At 44.1% G+C, this 24,069-nt stretch overlaps 1 protein-coding gene across 12 annotated transcripts in view; it reads right to left on the reverse strand.

Moving 5' to 3' along the window:
• The window catches only part of TLN2 (talin 2), a 410,967-nt gene that overhangs the window by 323,363 nt on the left and 63,535 nt on the right, over nt 1-24,069 (reverse strand). For 9 of the 12 annotated variants that reach the window (XM_063091959.1, XM_063091960.1, XM_063091957.1 and 6 more), the window contains exon 2: nt 18,620-18,709. The exons of the other annotated variants lie outside the window; for them this stretch is intronic. The gene's annotated coding sequence lies outside the window, so the exon portion shown is untranslated. The remainder of the gene's footprint in view (nt 1-18,619; nt 18,710-24,069) is intronic. 12 annotated transcript variants of the gene reach the window in all.

Raw genomic sequence — 24,069 nt, forward strand, 5'->3', positions numbered from 1 at the left:
GGAAATCATCTCCATCTGGGGAAAGTGAGGCACAACCGGAGACTGCTTCACAACACAGGGAACAGAGACAAGGATACTACAATAAAGGAAGAACACAAAAAAATCCTTTCCTGCTTACGGAACACAGCTCATATTACAAATTAAGTATATTCACATGAACGACATTGTATGTAAGTGTACTGGACAACAGAAGGCAAAGCAACTTAGAAGTAAAAGTTACAACCCATAAAAAACGATTCACACTATAATTTTAAAAAACTGGATCTTTGCAAATTTTGACCCAATGCTTAGGAGGAAGGGCATTGGTAAACCAAACATGTAAATGCACAGGATCCATATTCCATTTCCAGGACTAATCATACCACACACCATACTGGAGCAGGACTTCTCCAACCTTAATGTGCACACAAGTTACCAGTGGATCTCTTTAAACAGCAGGTTCAGATGCAGGATGCCTGGGTGGAGCCTGGGAGCCTGCACTGTGGATAAGCTCCTGGGTAATATGCATGCTGCCTGCCATGGCCCACATTCTGAGTAGTGAGGGTGAGTAGGGCTGACCGCTGACCATTCCCAGTACAGACTGACCATCCTAATTACAAATGGGGCTTTTGAAAGATACAAATTCCAACCCTTATCTGAAACCTACTGAGATGGAATCTCTAGGAGGTGGGGTTGCCTGTAATTTCTTTAAACTGTATAGGGGATTCTGAAGTGCAGCCACGCTCACTCCTGAACCAGTCATGTAGGCCTTTTCTGGGCACACCTCCCCCCAGGAAGTGAGTCAGTTCTCTCTGTGGAATGATCAGAACCAGCAGCTTCTAGAGATCCACAGGAGTAGGAGGGGTCAAAAAAGGATGCCCAGCCATGCTGGCCAGACAGGCAGCTCAACCATGGCACGCCTGGAATCACAGCCTCCATGGCTGACATCTGGCGTAGAATCCGGATGTCTTAGTCCTTTCCATCCACTGTAATTGCTTTCCAAAATCAGTGCTTAGATCATCATCATAGTCTGTTTAGCTTCATAAAAAACACAGGATGAGGGAAAAAAAATTGGGGGGGGGGCCTAGAAATTACAGATAAGGGGTCATCCATGATTAAAGACTGGAAAGAAGCCAAGGGGCACACATGCTATTATAACAAAGCCATGCCTCCAAGCTCCCACCTTTGAAGGGCTGTTCAGCCACACCCCCACCTTGCTACAAAGTACAATTTTGTTAATAAAAGGGAGCAAGTGGAATGTGGTCCTTCAGGGCTTTTACATACAAAACTGCCTCTGGAAAAAGCAAGAGTAATAATAGTCTACCCTCTCCAGGTAAAATAGGTGATAAGTCTGGGCCCATTTGAAATAACAGCATTTCAAATTTTCCTACATCTACTTTCCATTTAACAACAAGGCATCTCAAATTCTGATCCGTGTGTTCACCCTCTTGCTCCCAATTTCTACCCATCTCATTAAAATTTGAATGCTCTGACCCCCTTCTCTCCCTAGTTTATGATATGCTTAGCTGGCAGAGGGCAGGAAAGCTTTTCAACAGAGAAGTCTCACTTTACCCCTAAACTTGGAAATGCTATTCCCATGAGAGGATTTCCTAAGATTAGTTTCAAAAGTGTTGCAGTCGGGGTCAACAGGCAGGGTCATGCTCTGCTCCTCTCTAGGGCCATGCTCTGGGGAGAAAGAATGAGCCAAAGTTTTCTCAACCATATGTGGATCACTCAAAAAAGAAAAAAAAAAAAAGAGGAGGAGGAGGAGGAAGCAGCAGCTTACAATTCCTACCATGTGCAACAATGTATCATGTTCATCTCTCTATTCTTGGCTCCTAGGAGGGTAATTGTATAAAGAAATGAATGACTAGATAAATGACTGGAAATAACAGGATGAACAACATCCTGTCCTCCAGGAGTTCAGTTTTCTAGGGGGGAGACTGAGAAGGCACTGCACAGTATAACTGCAAGTCAGTGGAAGGAATTCAGGCTCAGGAGCCCAGAGCTGCGTAGCTAGAAGGTGGTAAAGCCTGCTTTAGGCCCAGGTCTCCCGATTCCATCAGTGTACACTCCTTTACCCAGTGTTGCTCTCTCAGTAACAGAAGCAAACTGTTAAGGAGAACAGGGAGATGGGAGGGCTAGACTAGGGGCAGTGTAATGGGGAAGACTTCACCAGTGGGCAGCATCTGAGCCAAGCTCAGAGGAGCTAAGCTGGCTGGTTCCAAGGGGGCCATCATCACTGTTGAGCTGTACTGAGTGAATCTGCTTAGAGCCTTCTCACCACTTTCCAGCATGGTGGGAGGGTGGGAGTCACAGGGCAATGTCTTTTCAAATGAATATCTTTTTTTCTCCTCTTCCTTTAAAAAAAAAAAAGTCATGTTTATCCTTGACTGCTAGAGCTGGAACAGAAGGGACAAAAGTCTGATAGCAAGAAATGTGGATAGATTTTATTGTTCAACTACAAAGAGGTGGGGAGGGGGGTAGTTAGAAGTTACCAATAATTTTATCACTTCTGTGGCAACATGTCTCTTAAAACAGAATCATCCAGAAGATCCCCCATGGGGCCTCAACCTCTGCCACGTAATGATTTTTCTTTCTTCAGGGAATTAAGGTTAACAAAGTGTAGCCATTTTTCTAAATAAGGTCACAGTCCTTTCCCAGTCAGATATCTACTCCAAGGAGAATTAACAACATGTACAAATCCCCTGATTGAACGGACATCTCCCTAATCTACTTCTGAAGAGGCTTGTGCTTTTGTTTAAAAGCCCCCAGACCCTGCCAGCTGAGGTCCAGCCATAAGCAGAGGTTGTAATTAAATTTGGCCAGGGCCCAAGCCCTCAGCCCGGGGAAAGTCAGCCCGGGAGGTGATAGGGCCATGCACCCCCCTGGCGGTGTTCACCCAAACTCCAAGGGACAACACTGGTGCAAGGTCTCAGGACACTGGATAACTGAAGACTCTTAACAGCACTGATGATAAAAGATCATGTGAAAACTACTAGCCACTCTTTTTAACCTCCTATTTGTCTCCCTGGGAATAAAATAATCTCAGCATCACCCAGATAGAGGGTGTCTGAATCCTTAATTTTCACATATCTAAAAATAACCTTCACCAGTATCTGCACTTTTTTTAGACAAGGAGATTCAGTGTTATTTACTTACATTAGATTTAACATACCCTGGGTTAGACCAGCTTTCTAAGGGGGAAGAGTAAAAAGGCGCATGGCTGTGCAGATTCGGGGCGTCATTTGTAAGGTGAACTTAGAACAGACTGACTCCTGACAATCTGTTCAAACCCATCCTATACTCAACTATAACAACGGGATAGCAGGGGGATGACAGTAACTTACTGAGTGATTATTATATGCCAGGCATGGTGCTGGGTGCTTCACCAGTAGTATCCTGTTTAATGCCTTTCTCACAACAACCCTATGAGGGGTGGGCACATCACCTGGGTTTTACAAGAGCTTTGTAACTGGCCTGCAGTCACAGAGCTGTTAGGTGGTAGAGGCAGAACTTGAACACAGGTCCACGTGCCAAGCATCTGGGAGGATGGCTCTGCTGTTCCTGACACAATTTAAGATTCTCAGATGAAAATTCACTCACTCCCCAATTTCCAGTGCAGCAGCTGGCTGACAGCTGTTGAGGGACCAGACTCCCCAGACCATGATTGATGCCCATTATCTGGCTCTCCAACTGCGAACATCCTACTCAGCACCGCAAAGAGGGCAGGAGGGAACAAGAATCAAATGCAATTAGTTATGTGCAGATTTTCAGTCCTTCCAACCCTTCAAACCCCTCAACAGGAAGGCTGTACCAATGCTCTGAGTTCTCAAATGTTAGTAACAGTAGGAAGAGTGGCCAGATCATACTTAGCTAATATAGGCTGAGCGTCCTGAAACCCAAAATGCTCCAAAATCCAAAACTTTTTGAGTGCCAACATGATGCTCAAAGGAAATGCTCACTGGAACATTTCAAAGTTCAGATTTTCAGATTAGAGATACTCAACTGCTACATTCTGCAAATACTCCAAAATCTGAAACGCTCTGGTCCCAAGCACGTCAGATAAGGGGTATTCAACCTGTACGCTCTTTCCAAAGCAATCTCTAATGGCCTTACAAAGATTCTTCTTTGTAAGATCATTTTTTTCAAAGCAATCTCTTAATGAATTTACAAAGATTCTTGTGTTATGGAATTCTGTGGATTCTGTTAGGGTAAAATTCTGTGATTACAAGAATTCTACCATAACAGAAAGCAATTATTTGGAAAATAACTTATTTGCACATTTTCATTTATTAATTTCACAATTTTTGTACATTTTGAATCTACAGAGAAAAATGTTTGGGGGAAAAATCACAAAAGGAAACTTGTGTACAGTAGAATTCATTATTTTTAAAAACAGGCTACCTCCAAATAACAGTATTATAAGGATAGCTTTTATTTCTTTTAATGGTCTGGATTTTCTAATTTATCTATAAAAGCATGTGTTACCTATATAATAAATAAAAATAAGATACATCTGAATAACCTAGCTAGCTCATAAATTTATTGTGTTAAACATTTAGGAAATTATTAAAATACATATGCACACACCAGAAATTGAGGGGAAACCAATTTCCCCATCAGCATTCCCTACTCCCTGCTTCAGTTCTCAGTAGGCCAGTTATTTGCCTATTTTCTCTAAGTAAGATGAGGCTTCCTCTAATTTAAAGTAAGTTCCTGAACAAGGAGCAGAATACAAGAAACACCTTCCACTGAAGGAGGCAGACGACCCCTCTTTCTAGCAGAAAGCACGTAGGGAGGTACTGCTCCAACTGCTTTGAAGCCTCCAAGTACCACACTGCTAGTGTCACATGTGGTCCTGACCCCAAAGCAATCTGACAAAAATCTGAAAATCAGACAGTCAGCAACATCAACCCATCTGCTATAAGATCACTGTTCTGTGTTTTCTTAGATTCGGGATCTGACTATTTGGCATCCATTAATCTCAGGGCCAATTATATTAACTCTATTTTCTTTATTTTCCATATTCTTGATGCTCTGGCATCTGGGGGCCTTACAGATCTGAGGAGAGACTGCACTTCTAAGGGATGGCCAATTCTTAGAGTTAGCAAAAGGTCCAGAGTCTATACCCCCCCAACCATCTCCTTATTGAACTCACCAGGCCAGTATTTCCCCTTCCCTACATCATCCCGGGGCCTGGCGCCAGGCAACTAGAGACCACCCTTATAGGCCAAAGCCCACCAGGATTATTCACACTAGCCAATCCTAAATGGTTTACTTTGCCTTGCCTTTCCCGCAGAAACCCCAGTGATGGCTTCAGCCCTGGCTTCTCCTTAACTCCTGTCTTCTGCCTCCTGACCACTTTGATGCTTCCTACGTGGCCCAGTGTGGTGTGGCCCCTCTTCTCGGGAAATGTTAGTCATAAAAATTTTCTACCAATGACATTGGCTTCTCTGTGTCATCACTCAGTCATACTTTTACAAATTAAGACCCAGGCTCAAAACAGCCAACAACTCTTAGCAATCAGAACAGGCTTCCAAGCAGCAAACTAAACAGCCACCATCTGCACTTGAAGTCCATGAACTTGAAGTCATGGGAGAAAACAGCAATCCCCCTGAGGCCAGAATCCATCAATTTGGTCACTGGGTATACCCTGGCAATCTTCAGCCCTGCCTGAAGCCACAGCACTCTCTGAACAGTGCAGGTACAGGGACCCCTGAGGCAGATGCGTTGAGATATGACATGTCAGAAAGGGAGCATGGCCCGTCTACCCTCACAGGCTGAAGGGTTGCTACTGTTCAGCCCAGCACAGGATTCTGAGTCACAAGGAAAAGGTAAAATTATGATTTTTATCTGCTGCTCCTTAAAGTGAAAAAGTATTTACTGTACTTCAGATATTTGCAAGAAAAACTGAAAATAATCTGGCCTGTAATTGGGGGAAACTTCAATTACTTAGAAAACTCACTCATTCTGAATTCTTACTTCCCAGAAGATACCAAAGTCCATGAGGCACCACTGCACTTTCATGTCACTTTTAGTTTATCCTAGCTCTTCTCAAACCCTTATTCTCTGCATTTCCTGGACATCTTAGCCCTATTCCTTCAACCTCACCTTCCCTTCCCAAACCCTCCCCAATATCTACTTCCCACAACCATTCCCAGACCACATATATCTAGCATTTCTTTATTAGACACAGAGGACTCAGTGTAAAAAGATCATCTGTACCTGGCTCAAGCCCCTCTCATGTGCAAAAGCTCCATTGGTAGAAACCCAAGTGACATATATCCGTCTTTTTAAAAATTAAGAACACGCAGAACCCTGAGAAGCTTCTGCTAATACCAAGGTACTGGATAAGGAATTAAATTATTAACATCCTTTTAGGGAAGATGGAATGTCTCCAAGTATAGTTTTCCTAAGGGCTGCCTATAATTTTTACTCCAATTCAGGCATACCCCTGGGAATATACGTCCAGCATATTTATTTTTCTAACCAGCTGTCTTTGGGATGTGCTGAAGGTCTGCTGTCACTGCTGATTCCTCTGAAGACATGGACAAATGTGTCCCAAGTCATGCAGAGATAACCACCATAACTAAGTTCAAGCATTAACAACTGCCCAGAACAAATCAAAAAAATATTTGAGAAGCAAATGAACCCATAAATCAATTTAATCTTAGAAACAGTCCCTTTAAAAGAAATACCAGGGGAGGGTAGTGGTTAATACATCCATTACATTAGCTATCACTTTAAAAGGTAAAGCCACAAAATAATGCTTAGAAAAATAAAATCCCTGTGGATTATGACTCAATACTGGTGAGTGTGACTACAAGTGAGCCAAAATCACTGCTAACGCTCTGTGGTCTATTAGTTACTATAGGTGCTGCAGAACAAATTACCCCAAAATGTAGTGGCTTAAAGGAAACATTATCTGTTTAGATTCTGCGAGTCAGGAATTTGAGAGCAGCTTAGCTTAGTGGTTCTCTCACGCGGTTGCACTCAGAATGTGGGCAGGGGCTGTTGGACCCACTTTCTAGACGGCGTGCGTGCTCACATAGCTGCTGCTGACAAACAACACACACTTCCTTACTACGTGAGACTCTCCATAAGTTGCTTGACGGTCCTCACAACGTGGCGGGTGACTTCTTTCAGTGCAAGCAATCCAACAGAGAGCCAGGAGAAAGCTGCAGTGCCTTTTGTGACTCTGTCTCTGCAGTCCCACGCCATCACTTCTGCTTCATTCTATACATCAGTGACTCACTTCTAAGTCCAGCCCACAACTAAGGGAAAGAGAATTAGGCTCTGTCCCTTAAAGAGAGAAGAGTCAAAGAATTTATAAATATATTTTAAAACCACCACAGTGAGGTATTTGGTATCTTGGGAAGGAGAAGGAAAGTGTTAAAAAATAAAGTCAGAATCCAGGAATTACGTGTTCTCCAATTACTAACATCTATATGAAAAGTTTCAGAGAATATCTGTTAGGAGTGAATGGTTGCATGGCGTTATTTTAAAAAGTATCTGAGATGATAAATTGTTTAATTATTTGGGACCCATAGGCTTGTGTCATGTTTGTAAAGTTGCGCCTGAGTTTGATGTGCAAACTGTTCAGTTTTTCACAGATGATGAAATACTGAAAACGCCAAAGGACTATTTTAGTGAAAATAAAAGGGGAAAAAGATGACCCCTGTCTACACGTTTGTTCTTCAAGAAGTTTTGCATTTTGTGCTTATATATTCAACCACTCATGGCATTTGTGTCTTATTAGTCTGGGAACATTCATATTCTTATTGTCTTTTGGGGATAAATCAGAAGCTATCACAGTGCTAGGCTCTGTTAATGTTTTGAAATCAATCAGGAGCCATCTGGCTGGTCACTGTACTCTGAAAATAATCACTCACACAATAACACTGCATTATAAAGTCTTGCTGTTTATGTTTCATCAGACAGAATTTGAAAATTGGTCTCATCCAAGATTTGTTTTGATTGGCAATGCTGGGTAGTCATTCAACAATTACTCAAATTCCCCAACAAAAACAAATTCTGGCCATTTTGCAGTGATTCTCACAGTCTAGTCCCAGTGGATCCTATGGGTGGTCTGCAAGGGTGAACATTTGTTACCAAATCATAAGCCTGTAACAACTGCCATTGTCTTACCAACAACTCACGTCTCCACCCCACTCTCCAGGCTCAGCTCTGACCCACTGCTTGGTCAAGCCTTTCCTGACCACTCCAGCCTAGATTTTCCCATTCCCATTCCCACCAACAGCTGTTCTCCTTCAGCAACTCTGTGCCAATCTTAGGTAATTTATCACATCTCACGTATGCCATTTCTTATTTTTGGTTCCCAACCCCAAGCAGTCCTCAAGCTCCCTGAGGTCGAGGACTGGGTCATACTCCTTTACATGTCCCCTCCCCCCAGCTTTAGGATAGTCAAGATATAGTGTTGTTCATAATGTACGTTTATTTTTTGTGATCCTGTTCTATTTCACTTTCCAAAGTACCATTTTCTCTCTTAATCCTAAGGTGGATTGCCTGTGTTCATTGTGTTTGCTTCTATAATGACAAATGGGAACAACAGGTACAGGTGTCAGAAAGGTCAAATGCCCAATGTAAAAGTTTATCAACTGGAAAAAGTTTGAGAAGTACCGACCGAGGATAATATCGGCTATAATCAAACTGAAAACTTCCAGAGCTCTGTGCACATCCTTCCCACATCGTAGCGTCTGAGTCCAAAGAGTCAGTTCTACAAAGAATCCCATAATCAAAGAGCAGCCGTGGTGGGTCTTGCTAGACTGGTATGCACACATCACGCAAGCTGGACAAACCAAATCGGCCCAACCAGCCAGTGTCAGAAGAAAAGAGATTCGCAGGGAGAAGATGCAGTTGCAGAAGCCTGGACTACTGCCTTTGGCAGTTACACAACTGACAAATGTGTGCCAGGAAGAGACTGCTCTGTGTCCTGATCTATTTTTTTCCACTCCTAGGAAATTCTGAGGTAGCCAAGAGAGTCAGGTACAGTCAAAGGGAACCCACTGTGAACACTGCACTTATATGTCTATCTCCAGGATGGACCTCACTGTTGCCACAGGGGCAGAGATAATGCTCAGTTCCAATCTCAGGCCATTTATCCCTCTCAATGAACTCTCTGCAGATGGACATTAGACCTTTTACCTGTATGGAAGAGCATACCTTGCAGAGAGCAAGAAAATCCGATAGACAAAAAGCACTTACAAACCAGACACAACTTTGGAGGAGGAGGATGCCCTGATTTTAAATGTGCAATTCCTGTAGAACAGATAAAATAAATTATGCAAATTCAATACCACATTAACCAAGGAATAGAAGCTAACCTCACCAATAATGGGACAAAATGACATCATGTGCCTCTTAATGTGATGTCCTGACAAAGATGCAAAACATTATTTACATCACATTCCTGCCAAAAATACACATAATTGTGAGGAATCTAATAGTGAGGAAATATACAAACCCACATTGCTACCAGATAACTGGCCTGTACTCTTCAAAAATATCAATGTCATGAGTGATCAGGAAAAGCAGAGGAACTGTTCCTGATTAAGAGATTAGAGACATGACGACTGAGTGCAATTTAGATCATCTTGGATTGACCCTAGAGCAGAGAGAAGAAATGCTATAAAGGACATTATTGTAGAAAGTGGCAAAACTTGGATATGAACTACATACTCAATAATAGCATTAGGGGCTGGCCAGTTAGCTCAATTGGTAACAGCACAGCCTTATAATACCAAGGTCAAGGGTTCAGATCCCTGTACCGGCCAGCCACCAAAAAATAAATTAAAAAGTAAGTGTTGTGGCTGACCAGTTGGCTCAGCAGGTAACATGCAGCCTTGTAACACCAAGGTCAAGGGTTCAGATCCCCCTACCAGCCTGGAGCGCACGCACGCGCGCACACACGAGTAATAATAATAGCATCACATGTCCTGTTTTTACTAATTGAACTGTGGTTATAAAAAGGAATGCCCTTGCTCTTAAAAAACACATGCTGAAGTATTTAGTGGTAAAGGGGTATGATGTGTATAACTTTCAAATGGTTCAGAAAAGACAACATGTAATACAAAGAATAATACAGCAAATGTAGCAAAATGTTTAAAATTGATGAATTTAGGTGGTGCTATACAGAAGTTCTTCCTGTTCTTCCAACTTTTCTGTAAGTTTGTAGCTGTTTTAAAAGACTTTCTTTTGAAATAAATTCAGTTTGCACAAAGTATTCCACAGATGTTGTGGAAACAAGGCAAAGCCCCCATATTAAACTCATATGTCACCACCCACTGACCCAGGTGACTGTGCCTCTCTTCCACCCCCTAAACAAGTGGACACCTGGCCCAAGTTCAGCCATGCAGAGTGATACCCCAGGAATTAGAAATTAAGATGCACAGACTGAGCCAGAAAGCCGTAAGGAGCAGAACAGAGGAGAGTTTCAGGCATGAGATCTCATAACAAATGCAGGCAAAGGAGCTTATCCGGTTTAAATAAGCAGGGGGGTAGGGCACTACACACACAGAAACCTCCAAGAGCTGCTTCTGAGAGGGAAGGGGGGGGGTAGAGACCCCATCCACTTCATTTAAGTTAGCATGCCTGGGTCTCTGTTCCCTGTCCACAAGGAACATTGACAAGTCACACCAAAACAAACCAGAACAGACCCCTATTACTACAATAGGATAAAAAGACAACACAAACTATTCCCCCAGCAAGATATAGCTCTCAGAACCCGGACTCTCAGCCCCACCCCGCACTTCTACCCTTTTCCCGTAGGAAGGGGCAAACTGCATGCAATGAAGGGTACAGCCTGTGACACAGGCCATGCCACCAGGCATCATGCAGGCAGCAAATGGCACGGAGAGGACCAAGGCCCAAACCCACCAGGAGACCTGGATCCTCGGACCTGCTTCAGCCACTCACTCCTGGCCCCTGCAAGCCTGGTAAAAACTACCCACTTGTCTGACCCTTGTCCTCAAAGATGTCTACATCCTAAGCTCCAGAACCTGTGGATATATTACTTTACATGACAAAAAAGACTTTTCATACATGATCAAGTTAAGGACCTCAAGATAAGGAGATTATCCTGGATCATCCAGGTGGGCCCAAGGTAGTCACAAAAGGTCCTTAAAAGCAAAGAACCTTTCTTAGTCGTGGTCAGAGGGAAACACAACATAGCTGCATGTGAAGATGGAAGAATGCAGGTGTGTCCTCCAGAAGCTGCAAAAGGCAAAGGAATGAATTCTCCCCTAGAGCCTCCAGGAGGAATGTAGCCGTCCCCACTCCTGATTCCAGCCCAGTGAGACCTGTATGGGTCTTCTAATCTACAGAATTGCATGATAATAGCTTTGTCTTAAGCCACTAGATGTATACTCATCTGTTACAACAGCAACAAGGAAAAGCAATACAGATCCTATTCCATCATCAGAAATAAGTGGGTTTTCATCCTTTTTGAGACGTTGTATTAGTGGAGCCCAGAATCCACCTCTTGGCCTCACAGAAGCCCCTGGGGCATTGCTGGAAAAACCATGGCCACTTGGCCAGATGATCTCTAAAGATAATTAATTCACAAAATAAATGACCTCTATATCAGCTGAACCTGTTTGCTGCCATCTGCCCTTGTTTTGTATAATATTTTGCTGCCAGAGCTCTTATATTTCTTTTTTTAAGTAATAAAAATAAAATTTGTCCCAACTTACTAAGTAATTGGCAGACTCCGGTGACCCAGAGCACTACTAGCATCCAAGTCTGCAAGTCTTTGTCAGTAAACTTCCCCCCGCAACCACACCCACCCAATAGGCTCTGGTTCTTCCTTGGATTCTGCACTGAAATCACCACAGCCTCAGTCCAGATTTCTGAGTCACGCTCACCACTGCAGGCCCCTGCAGCAGCAGCTGGACAGCGAACTCAGGGCCCAAACCCAGCCCTGGGAATTCAGCTGCTGCACAAGGGTCACCTCCTCCCTACTTCCACCCCTGCCACTTTCCCTGACACCTTCTCCACGCAACTGTCCTTTTGTCTCCTGGGAGCCACGCAGCTGGCCAAAGGACACACTGCCAAATGTAATCCCTAGGTGTGGTGACTTCTCCCGCTATGCAGCAGGAGCTACTGAACTGATTACCCCTGCGCTCAGAAGGGAGTTGGAGGGTCTGTTTATCACTGAAATATTTCCATTGAACAAAACATCTGAGGGAGACAGCTACTGTCCTGACTACTATGCTGCCTCACTAATAAGGCCCATGCAAGCCTCAAGGCTCTTGTCAAGATGGGTTTAGGGTGGAGCTGATTTGGAACTCCCACTTCTTCATTCTATCAACAGCTGGAGAGCATGCACCCTCACAAGAGCAGCTCCAGGGGAAAGAGGTCAAGGGAGCCCAAGGCAGACCCAGGATAAAAGAGTGTCAAATGCTTGTGACAATCTTGCATTCCATCCACTTAAAGCTGAGGCCCACCAAGCAAGCTGCCCAGGCGATCTATCCAGAGACAGGTAACATTACATTTAAAGGAAAAAGCACATATAAACCGAGAACTTGCACTAGATATGGTTCTGGCCCAAAAGAGAGGTCTAAGCACCCTAATACAGGAATGGGACAGACGGGACGCTGGCTACAACACAGAAAGAAGATGCCTATTGGGGGAGGGGAGGAGCAGGTCAGCTGAGCTCACCCCACAGAGAAATTTATCAGCCTTTTACCATCCTGTCATCGTCCATTCCTGTTAAATACAATATCTGCCACAGACACCTGCCAAATGACAAAGAAGGACTGTGACCGGACTCTGCCCTGGAGAAATGCACTTCCAGTACACGTCAAAGAGTAATTCTGGGTGCCTGGGAGACCCTAGCCACAGACAGACTAGCATGGCCATGGCAAGCATGCAAAGGAGCTTCCCTGAGCAGAAACGGAGGGAGGGACACTGGGCAAGCCAGAGAGTCCAAGGCTGCTGTGGGCCCCAACAAGGAGCAGCCTTCACCTGTCCCCCATCTTCCTTCTCATACACACCTGAGCAAGAAGGGGTCACTCCTGAGCATCTACCAATACCAAGCACCATCAGGTATAACAAGCACAAGAGGGACACAGAAAAAAGGAGCCCTTGGGGAGGGCTGGTAAGTCCAGGCAAACACCAAGATGAGGACTTGTGGCCAAACCACAAGCCCAGAGAGGGCATGCTGTCAGCCTCTGGGGCTGTTTGTTACAAGTCTTGGTTTGAAGCCCATGAACTCCCAGATCTGGCACAGACATTTTTAGAAGCATTTTGATATTTATTTCGCTTTCAAAACAGCAAAAATTTTAAAGATTAATAACATTCTGTGTTAGTGAGAAGCCTCACGGTTGCCAGGGATATCTCTTGTATCAACTTTTGAAAGGGAAATGTTTGAAGGAGCATATCCTTTAACCTTGAAATTCTACAGAATTGCCCACCATTATCTACAAAAAAAGCATTACAAAAATGCTCACTGAAATATTAGGGAAAAAAATTGGGAGAGTGGAGAAGATGCCCAGGAACAGGGGAATGAATAGCTACATATCTTTTCATCTAAAGAATATGCAACAATTAACATACAGAAATATGTAGTTGTTTAGAATAGGATAGACTTGTATTAGCATAGAATACCTATGACATACTCGTTTTTAAAATGTGTTACATAAAACAATATTGTTTTTGTTTAAAAAAAAAAAACTTTCAAGCACAAAGGGCCATGAGGGCTTTATATAATATAGGATCCTGATGCCACCTTGAAAATTGTTTTCCTTCACAAAAAGCAAACGGAGTTAACAATATAATTCATTGTTCTTAAGCCAGATAAGATCTCTCTCTGAAAGAAAGAATGATTAAAAACTTGCAAATTCTCACTTATTTCTTTCATTAAAAGTCATGCTTTTCAGGGCCGACCCCGTGGCGTACTCGGGAGAGTGCGGCGCTGGGAGCTCAGCAACACTCCCGCCGTGGGTTTGGATCCTATATAGGAACGGCCGGTGCACTCACTGGCTGACTACCGGTCACGAAAAAGACCAAAAAAAAAAAAAAAAGTCATGCTTTTCAGTGTTTTACTGTTTTATTTTTAAGTAGACAGGAATATGCCTCTTAAGGTCCCAAATGAAGAAGAAAATTGTGATTGGATATGCTCAGCCATAAAAAGAATGAAACTGTCATTCGCAGCAACGTGGATGAGCAGGGAGAAAATTATGTTAAGTGAAATAAGCCAGGCACAGAAAGAAATACTGCATGTTCTCACTCACATGTGGTAGCTAAAAAAGAGAACAAAAAAACAAATAGTAAGTTGAACTCTTAAAAGGAGAGAGAACTGTGGTTATTAGAGGTGGGAAAGGGGAGTGGGAGGGGAACGGGGGTTAGTGAGAGGCCGGTTAATGGACACAAAATTACAGCTAGATAGGAAAAATACGGTCCTATTACCAAACGACTAGAAGAAAGGATATCAAATGTGCACATCACAAAGAAATGATTACATTTTGCAATGAATATGCTAATTACTGTGAATAGATGATCACACATTGTATGCATGTATGGAAATATAACTCTGTACCCCATAAATATGTACAGTGTTTCAATAAAAAAAAATTTTTTTAAAGAAAGTTGTGATAGGATGTCATTATGCACCCATAATTTCAGACAGTAATAAAATAATAAATGGATTGGAACACCCTGGTTTATTGGAATGGGGTTACCTACAGGTATTCAACCATAGGCTGCAGGCAAATCCTTCTGTGCCCCCCATTCCACCTGCCTTGTGAGCAGTGCTGGCTCTGGGGTTGAGACCTTTTGAAGTGGGGAGAATGGCCGAGAAACCTCCCTTAAGGAAGAGACAGGAGGCAAAGAAGGCAAAACATTAAGTATATGAATACTGCTGAGCAATGCATCTGAAGGGAAAAGGGCTTGTGGTCTCTGTCCCCAGCAAGCTAAAATCTATACTGCATAGTGACTTAAAAAAAAAAAAAAAAAAAAAAAAAAAAAAACCACACAGAAAAAGAAGAAAGGAGCAGCCTGGCACAATGAGAAGAGACAGTCCCAAGTCTGGCAACCCAAAGGTAAGCAGCACAGGCCCAGAAGGCTGGACTGGGGCTACCAGTGTGATGACACCATTATGAGGAAAGCTGCTTTCTCTTTTTATAAGCCTTTTCCTTCTTTGTCTTTTTAAAAAAATAAGCAGGTTCTAAGTTATTTTCATAACTTTGTAAAGTAAGAAGACATTTTAAAGAAATACAAACACAACCTGTGTGAGAGGAAAGAACTTTTTTTTTAGATACTCATCCAACATCTTCCACCCCATATGCTCTCTCCAATGATCCCAAATAACTGAAGACCCCAAGATGTCTTTACTCGTGAAGTCCACCAAAGGCATGGAAACACCTACCGCCTGTTTTCGTCATGCCTGTAGGCATGTAACTGCAGCAGACCAATTTGACCACCGTCACTCCACCTAGGGCTTGCTCAAGGATTCAGCAGTAGCAAGCAGTCATTGCTTTTCAGCTAGGTTGGCTTTACTAAGCATAATGGAAGGAAGATGTTCCTTTCTTGGGTTCATTTGCCCAAGGTCCAGCATTGGGCCCTGGGATACCAGGACGGATGAAGCAGAATCCCTGCCCTCAAGGGGTTCAGTGTCTAAAGACAAAGAAGTTGGCTTTTTGAATGGGAAAGTGCTCCAGTAAAGGGAACAGCCAGACATAAATGGAAAGGGACAATTCTCAGTCCTTGGAGAATGAATGGCCAGGGTAAGTACACAGTAGTCTAATAGCACATATCTAAAACAACCCCGTGGAGTGAAAATCATCTCCCTCCTTTTGCTTTGAGCAAACAGGCCCAGAGCACAGAGGTTACTAGTCATTGGTGCCTCTATGAGAAACTGAGGCCCAGGTAAATGCACAAAGGCATAATGTCATCACACTACATGGCTGGGAGTTAAACCCAACTCCCACTAGTTCTGAAGCCTTGACTTTGGATGGAAAAATAGCTTTAACCCCCAGAGTCTAAAGCAGCAAGAAAGAGCTACCTTTGAGATCTGATTCCAACCCATCACTGGACGGGCATCGCAACATTCCAGGAGGGAGACATAGGCATGGATTTAGTAACAGAGTTTGCAATACAAGAGTAATAGCACAGCTCCTGTCTGCCACTGACTAAAATATAAGAATTGGAGTGCGTACCTAGTCGTAGAAGCCTGGCTAAATGGGTTCGACTTAATTCTGTATGTGGTAAGTGGCTTAGCCCAACCCAGAACTGAGCACATACATGAAACCGAAATTGAGAAGCCTAATGGAAAACATAAAACCCATAAGGTTCTAGAACTGTATATCTGATACAGAACAGACAAAATAACCCTGAGCAGAGCGAGGTCATTTGAAGACTGTCTTTGATACATAAATCCCACACAGTGGACAGAAAATGGTTTTCAGAACACACTGAATCGGCCCCTCACCCCTCGCCTCCTCCCTCCCAGCTGTGAGCCATCAAGGACTAGGTCATACCACTGGATCTCCAGACCATCAGCAAAATCACAGTCACCCAGAGAACTGCTCCCACAGAGGCAGAGCAAGAAATCTGCCTCCAGAATGAACACCCACTCTCTCTTCCTTGTTCGTTTCTGCCCCACATTGTCCAAGTTCCTCCCTTAAGTCAAGGGGCCAAAGAGCTACAGAAGCAACATTTTAAAGTTGCCCACAGGGAAGGGCCATATCTGGGGATACACTGGAGGAGGATAAGAGGGAAGGAAATAACTTGGGTTGCAACTGATCAGCAACCCAGTCTCGCCACTCATGGTAAAATCCCATCCTAGCCATAATCCAGGTGGTAAAAGCTAAAAGGAGGATGAGCCCCACTCAAGGCACAACAGTCCAGGCTGAATCCTGACTCTGACACTCTCCGTGTGTGACCTGGGGCAAGTTCCTTCATCCCTGCACCACAGTCTCGCTCTCCATGCAACAGTGGCTGCACCTGCCTCCGGGCTGCAGGGAGGGTTAAGTTACAAGAACGTGTGCCAGGCACTTAGCCCAACGCCTAGTACACTATAAGTACCCCATAAACGCCTGCTAGAACTGTTAACTCTTCAGATGGAGAATTGATTTAGCTGCTCACAAACACTAAAGATTTTTGAAAGGGTCCACTGCAGCAGCTTGGTAGTGCTGAGCCTGAGACAAGACACCCATATGTCAAGAGCACAACCGTGGGGCCAATTCACTGCTTGGATTCCAGACTCGCCTTTCACAGTGGTGCCCTGAGCCCCGCCCTCCCCTTCCCCTCACACCCTCACTCCACTAGCTCTAAGGTTTCTGCAGTCAGTTCGTAGCTTTCAATATGGTCTCTCTTCTCAACACCCCACTACAAGTGCCACGTGAGCCCCGCTGACACAGCCTGCTCTTAGAAATAAAAACACCCTTTCAAACACCCTCCCATCTTTTCAGAAATGCTGATTTACACAGTGTGTACCCTATAGAGACCCCACAGGATTTCGCTGCATGAATCTGAAAGGCATAATACTTGAGGGTTCAAGGGAAAAACCACAACCTACAATAACCAAAATGAGGTACAAGCACACAGATACAGTTGATGCTGACAGGTTCCCATACTTCTCAGTCTCTCGCGGCTGGAGGAGACCGAAAGGTTGCTGGGTCTCTGGTGGCCTTACACACACACACACCAAGGCAGTTCACCAGGAGTCACACTCAAGAACAAATCGTGTTGCATCAAGAACTTTAGGGCCTCACTCCTTCAAGTGTGGTCTATAAACGTGCAGCATCAGCATCACCTGGAACTGGTTAGAAGTGCAGAACCTCAGGCCCCACCCAGACCTAGTGACTCAGGAACCATGTTTTAACAAGATGCCTAGGTGGCACTGCATGTTTGGAACAAAGCAGTCTACCCAGATAGGGGTTGTGATAGTTTACTTAGGTTGTTACTTGATCTCATCTTTCTTCGTGAATTGGAAGTTCCATGACAGCACAGACTGTGCCCATCTTAGCCACTGGAACATAGTAAATGCTCAACAAATATTTGTTGAATGAATAAACAGATGAACAGGCCATCTACCAACTGATTGAACAGACCTATCCTGTCACAAGTGCAAAGAAATATGCGAGCAAGGAGCTGAGAGAGAACACCTGGGGGTAGGGGCACACTTATTTAAATAAGGTGGCCAGATAAGGCCTCTCGACAGGGGGTGGCAATAAAACACGATGGGCAAGGAGGCACACATCAGGGAAGCGGATGTCAAGGTGAGGGCAGGCACCTGCATTTGTCACCATAAAGAGTGTTTTCCCGCAAGCCAGTAAAGAACGGCCACTGTGGCTGGAGAACTGTGAAAGAGGAGATTGGATGACACGGCTTAGAAGAGCATCAGCAATTGTATGTTTGGCTCTGGCCATGGAACAAAGAAGCTCCAAGGAGGCAGATTCAGAAGGCCCACAAACATTATGACTGCTGCGGGGGGACAGAAAAGCCATGCCTGGAGTCAGAGCTGCCACCTCCTCAGTGTGAGAGAGGCTGGCTGTAGAGGGAAGGGGTCCAGCAGCCAGACCCGGTTAGACTCTGTAACACTGGCCACAACCCCTCCAACCCTGAGAATCCACAGGTTGAGAGTCGCTTGTCAAGTAGAAAGGAGGAGACTACTCACTGTCTTCAACAAGTTGATACAGGAACTTATGGGCAGCTGAGCATCCGAGGGGCCGGGAGCCCAGTCCAGATGTTACCCTGCAGCAGCACACTGGCAGAGAAGACACAAATGACATGGGTCAGTACAGGCACATGGGCTTCAAATAACAAGGGTGGAAAAGGAAAATGTCACATAGGGTTAGAGGTCTCAGAGCACTGCAGAGACACAGCTGGCAACCCCTCTGCCTTCAATTTTGGGAAGGGACAGCATCCCACCAGCAGCACCTCTGGAGCAGTCTCTCCCTGCAAATCCCCCAACGTGGAGTCCAGACATATGGCTGCAAAGGGCCCTTGGAAATAATCAGGTCCAAGCCTCTCTTTTTACAGACGAGAAAAGCCAAGATTCAGAAGACAGGCCTTGCCCAAAATTAGCAGCGAGGAATGGCAAGGCCAGAAACAGAATTGCAGAATCAAGTCTATAAAGCTTAACTTTTACCTGCAAATTACCTTCCTAATAAAACTCAGTTCTAAGCAAATGTTATTCTTATTCTGTCTGGCTCTTAACTGAGAAGAAGAGACAGAGCAGCCTGCAGTTCCAAATCTTAACCGTTCCTCTAGTTCTCTCTCCTTAATCCCAAAAAACTTGCACCAGCCAAGCTGAAACTCCTGGTTTTCTTCAAAAACAAAGTTAAAGAAGAAACAGAACTGTTCACATTTGAGCAGGAGAAAAATCTAAAAACGTTAGACGGAAAACCTAAAGACTTTTTAAAAAAATCTGAATTTACGAAATGTAAAGAACACCACAGAGCGAGAAGGAAAACTTTTCCATACATCAGGTTTACAGACCCCCAGACCAGAATCCCTCCCAGAAAACCCTCTAAGATCATAGACATTAGTACATTTCAGAGGTTGGTGGCCTAAGACTGTTGCCCTTGTTTCATTCTGGTGAAGTGAATGGATGATCAAAATGCTAATAATTCTCTAGGAAACAAGGCTTCTGATTATGGTTTGGCTGTTTTATTAAATCTTCATCTAATTACATATTTAAACATAATCATCTAAACAGTCGCCTCTTCCTCCTGGATGCTAGTTCCAGCTGGCCTGACAAATCGATGCAAGCTGGGGCTCACCACACCTAACCCTGGAGACCTTCAGCCAGCTCACCTGTAAAATGAGGAGCACGGGCCACATAAACCTCAGGTGTCCTTCAACTACAGAATTCTAAAATTCCTTTACACTTCTGGAATAGAACTGAAAATACTTCTCATGAAGTCGGCTTATGCAAAGTATAATTACTTGCCTACTTTGAGGAAGTGAATATCAGTCATCATAAATTTAAATGACCTTATCTCTTAGGAAACTACAACTAAGCTGGCCTAACAATGGCTGTATTCTGTCTCTAGGGAGTTCACTCCAGCAGTGACAAATCTGCCCCCACCCTCACTAAATGGTATTTGGATCTGTTTCCCCAAAGGTCCATTATTATTTATAAGGTAAAAGTTAGGGTTTCTCTTACATAAAGTAGAATTTAGGCAGATGAGGTCATTTGTTTTGAAACTACAGCAACCATTCCAGTTTTCTTTTTTCTTTCTCTCTCTCTCTTTTTTTTTTTTTTTTCCATTTTACATTCTAGTTATTCTGGGTCAAGAGAGGCAGATGCAGATTTCAGAGAAAATGCAGAGGCTGCTAGACCACCCACAGCAAGACCAAGGATTCCACCCCGACAACTCAGGGTATAAGATACTGCTCATTTTAGTATCTTTCAACAGTTAGACATCCTCAAACTAAGAAGCCAACCAAGACTCTGATGTGAGCAAACCAAGTGTATTTCGAACCTTCAACAGCCCCACGATCTATTTAAAAAACAAAATCAAAAAACCCTACCATAATGTCCAGATTATTCCTTATTCTTATTGAGGAGGTAAGAAGGTAGAGCAGGGTCACATGCTCCTCTGAAAATATGATGGGCCCTTTCACCCAAAAGGAGAACATAGAGAAAGTTATGCATTCAGTTTCCAGGGATTCATGAGCTCCCCGGAATTTTGCTCTGTATCTCATGTTAAGGACCCCTGCTAAATTAACATGTTATAAGGAGTCTTCTTTTATAATTCTCTTTGAACCTCCTACAACCCCTTTGTAAATGGAGTTGTGAATGGCAACCCCATTTACAAAGGGACACACAAGGAAAGTGTGTGGGACCAGTGAGGAAAGTGGCTTATTGTAACACTGATAGTGAGAAAAGAAGGACTCTTCAGTTAATAAAGCCCCCAACTCTTTTCCAGCCCTCTGCTCCTCCTGGGACCCTTCATTTCGCCATTTCAACAGGGACCTTCCCTTACAAAGCTAGGTTTGTGCTTGGTACCCAGTTTTTCACAACTATAATAATGATAAGCAAATGTACATGTTGTCGAGAAATGCACACACAGGTACTAGAATTAAGAAAAGCAAAAATCAGCTAAAACAAAATGTTGAGATGCTTGTCACCTCTGAGGGGATGGGAAGCTAAGTTTGTATTTATAAATGGGTCGTTGACTCCATGGGAATTCATTTTCCTCTTTAAAAGATACCTATACATTTTATATACTCTTCTGTATGTATATCACAATAAAGCATTAAAAAAAGATTTGTCAGTGACAGGGACCTCCAAGAGTTATTCTTGAAATTCTTCTCAGCCCTAGTTTAAGACTCACCAATAAAACTGACATGAGCCCAGAGCTTGTCAAGGGGTGGGGCCAGACGAGGAACAGTGAGAAGTCTGGCCCCAGAGAACCCTCTATAAATACATTTTCATTTTTAAAAGTCCACACCCTGGGACAGTCCTGTGCTCTGGGCTAATGCCACACAGATCTCCAACGCTGCTCATCCGTCTGGGAAAAGCAATGTGGGTTTCTGCGAACCCAATGCTCTTTCCTCTTACACGCTCTGCAGGCCTATTTCCTGAGGTACGTTCTGTTACCAGGAACAATCTCATTAAGTTATCTTAACAGCTAGCAAAGGAACAAAGAACAAGACACTTCTGCAGAGACTGGAGGAACACTGGGCCACGTCCGTCCTCAGCTGCACACATACCTTCCTCATGAGAATTCTGTTTATTCAATAAATGGTCAGGCCATCCACTGGCCAGAGCAACAGGGTAAAGGCATGCAGACATGACCAGTACATCTCGATGCCTAGCCCCTCCCACACTTACCAATATTATCGACCAAATAAGACAAGCACGCTGATTTCCTAATAATTTGAGCAGGAGCATGTCATCCAAACAACTTTTTGTAATCTCACTAGTAGAAAAAGCTGGCGTTTTTATTTAGTTACAACAGCCAAAAGCTGACTCTATGACATCAAACAACATTTTCACCTGGTTTTGGATAGCCTGTATCTCATACCCAGTGCAGGGCTGAAGCACAGGAGCAGCACATGCCTAATGAAGGAAGTTATTTTAGTCCCTCATCTCTTGCTCAAAGTCTCTTCTGCTCTTCTCCTAGCTCAAGTCTACAGTTTACAAAAGTAAAAACCACATTAAGAATACAAAACCCACTCTCATGTCACTGGATTCTGCTGTCTTTCCTGAGCTCAATATGGGCATGGCTTGCGCGCGTGCGTGCGTGCGTGCGTGTGTGTGTGTGTGTGTGTGTATTCGAGCACACACACGCACATGCAAGCCCAACATTCTTCTTGATTGACTCAAAACAATAGCTTTACAGGGAAACCACTATTAAGAGCTCAGGGAAAGTCAGGGCCTGCCAATTCCAGAAGGACAAAGGGTTTCAAGAACTAACATGGGAACAAAATGATCTCATGCCCCTCTCCCACCAAGACTGTGCATAAGAGGGTCCTTCTCAAATTCTGTGCTCTCACTTACAGACACAGTCACTGTTTCCACCCGATGGGACCCATGCAGGAGGATGGCCAAGCCAGGAAACAGATTCCAAAGGTAGTTCTTTGATGTCTAACCCAGACAATCTGCCGACCTGGGCCCCTCAGCCAAGAAGGGGGATGAAACTCTGCAAGAGTGAGACCCTGGCTTATCCTCAGGCATTAGTCACTACATCCACCGGTTCATTCCTTTTAATCAAGGGCCTGGCCCAGGACTGAAAGTGGATCCTCTGATAACATCCCTGCATCTCTAGGGCACTACACTGTGCTAAACTTTAATTCCCAGTGACTCAATCTAGCAGGACCCTCACATGCCTCTGAGAATGGGGGCAGAAAAAGGCCACGTGCTCCAGGCCTCATGGTGCCCCTGCCCCCAATATCATCATGCCAGCTGCCCTGAGAGTGGCCTGCGGCAGATGCTGGACACTGGGAATTGCATGCAGTCCTACAGGATCAGGGTGAGACGTGTGCATGAGCTCTGCGACACAGCCCCACACCATCTATTCATCGTACGCCTAAGTGCCAGACAATGTGCTAAGCGCTGGCAGAGGAAAAAAGAAGTACCTTGTGAGGTCTACAAGTTTTGCAGACACCTCCTCAAAACAGAATAGTCATTGTTCTTTTGGAATCCCTAGAGGGGATATATCAAGACAAAAATGTTCTTAAATGAATATTTCATTAGTCCCAGTAGCCCCTATATACATTTTTAAAGTAGCAAAAGTAATTTTAGGGTATTATTAACTTACTCTATAGGCAATACTTGACACATATGGATGAAGGATTTCTTTATTAAATGTTTCCACAACATAATAAAATAATCTTTGTTCTGCCCCAAAGTGGTGCAGGGGTGCAGACAGGAGACTAAGCAAACAAACCCAAAATCTTTACCACACTTAGAGGCTACACCATTTGAAAGAAGCTTTAGATCCCACGTGAAGATAGAATTTTTTGAAGTCAGCAGTCAACTGTGTCACCTCCCGCAGCTGGGTGGTCTTCTCCAGCCACAATCTTATGCAGCTCCCCTGCAATGTCCTTCTCAGGGAAAACCCTCCACGGCCTCTTAACAATGTCCTGGAGTCATCTGTCTCACCTATCTGCCAAAGTCCCTGAGGACAGGACTGCCTTTCCTTCTGCCACCGCCAGCAGCTTACTGGGTGCCCAGGAGACTTACAATACGGAAAAGGCGAGAAGAGGGGAAAGACGACTCTTTACAGAAGACTTGGCAGGTCACTACTACCAACAACAACAGTCTGGGGAGGGAGAACGGTGATTGGACCTTTTCCCTGAGAGTCCAGCATAATTCAATGATTTCACATGCAGGTTTGAAAACTCAAGACTGTAATAAAGATACAAGAGAAAATCCAACTGTCTTTCCCAAAGGTCTAGCACATGTGGGCAGCCCAGCTTTGCCATCAATCAGCCAGACCACAGCCCAGGGAGGAGAACCTGACACACAGGTCTTTTCTTCCTTCTTGGGACTTTCTGCCCTGCTCGAAATATGGTTTTTTCCACCTCCTTTCTTCCTTCTCCCCTGTGCATGACATTTTCCACTGCGCTCAGGATAAAGTTCAAATCCCTTACTTGGGCTAGGGGGCCTTT

Source organism: Cynocephalus volans, chromosome 3, assembly GCF_027409185.1.
Source record: "Cynocephalus volans isolate mCynVol1 chromosome 3, mCynVol1.pri, whole genome shotgun sequence".
NCBI lineage: Eukaryota > Metazoa > Chordata > Mammalia > Dermoptera > Cynocephalidae > Cynocephalus > Cynocephalus volans.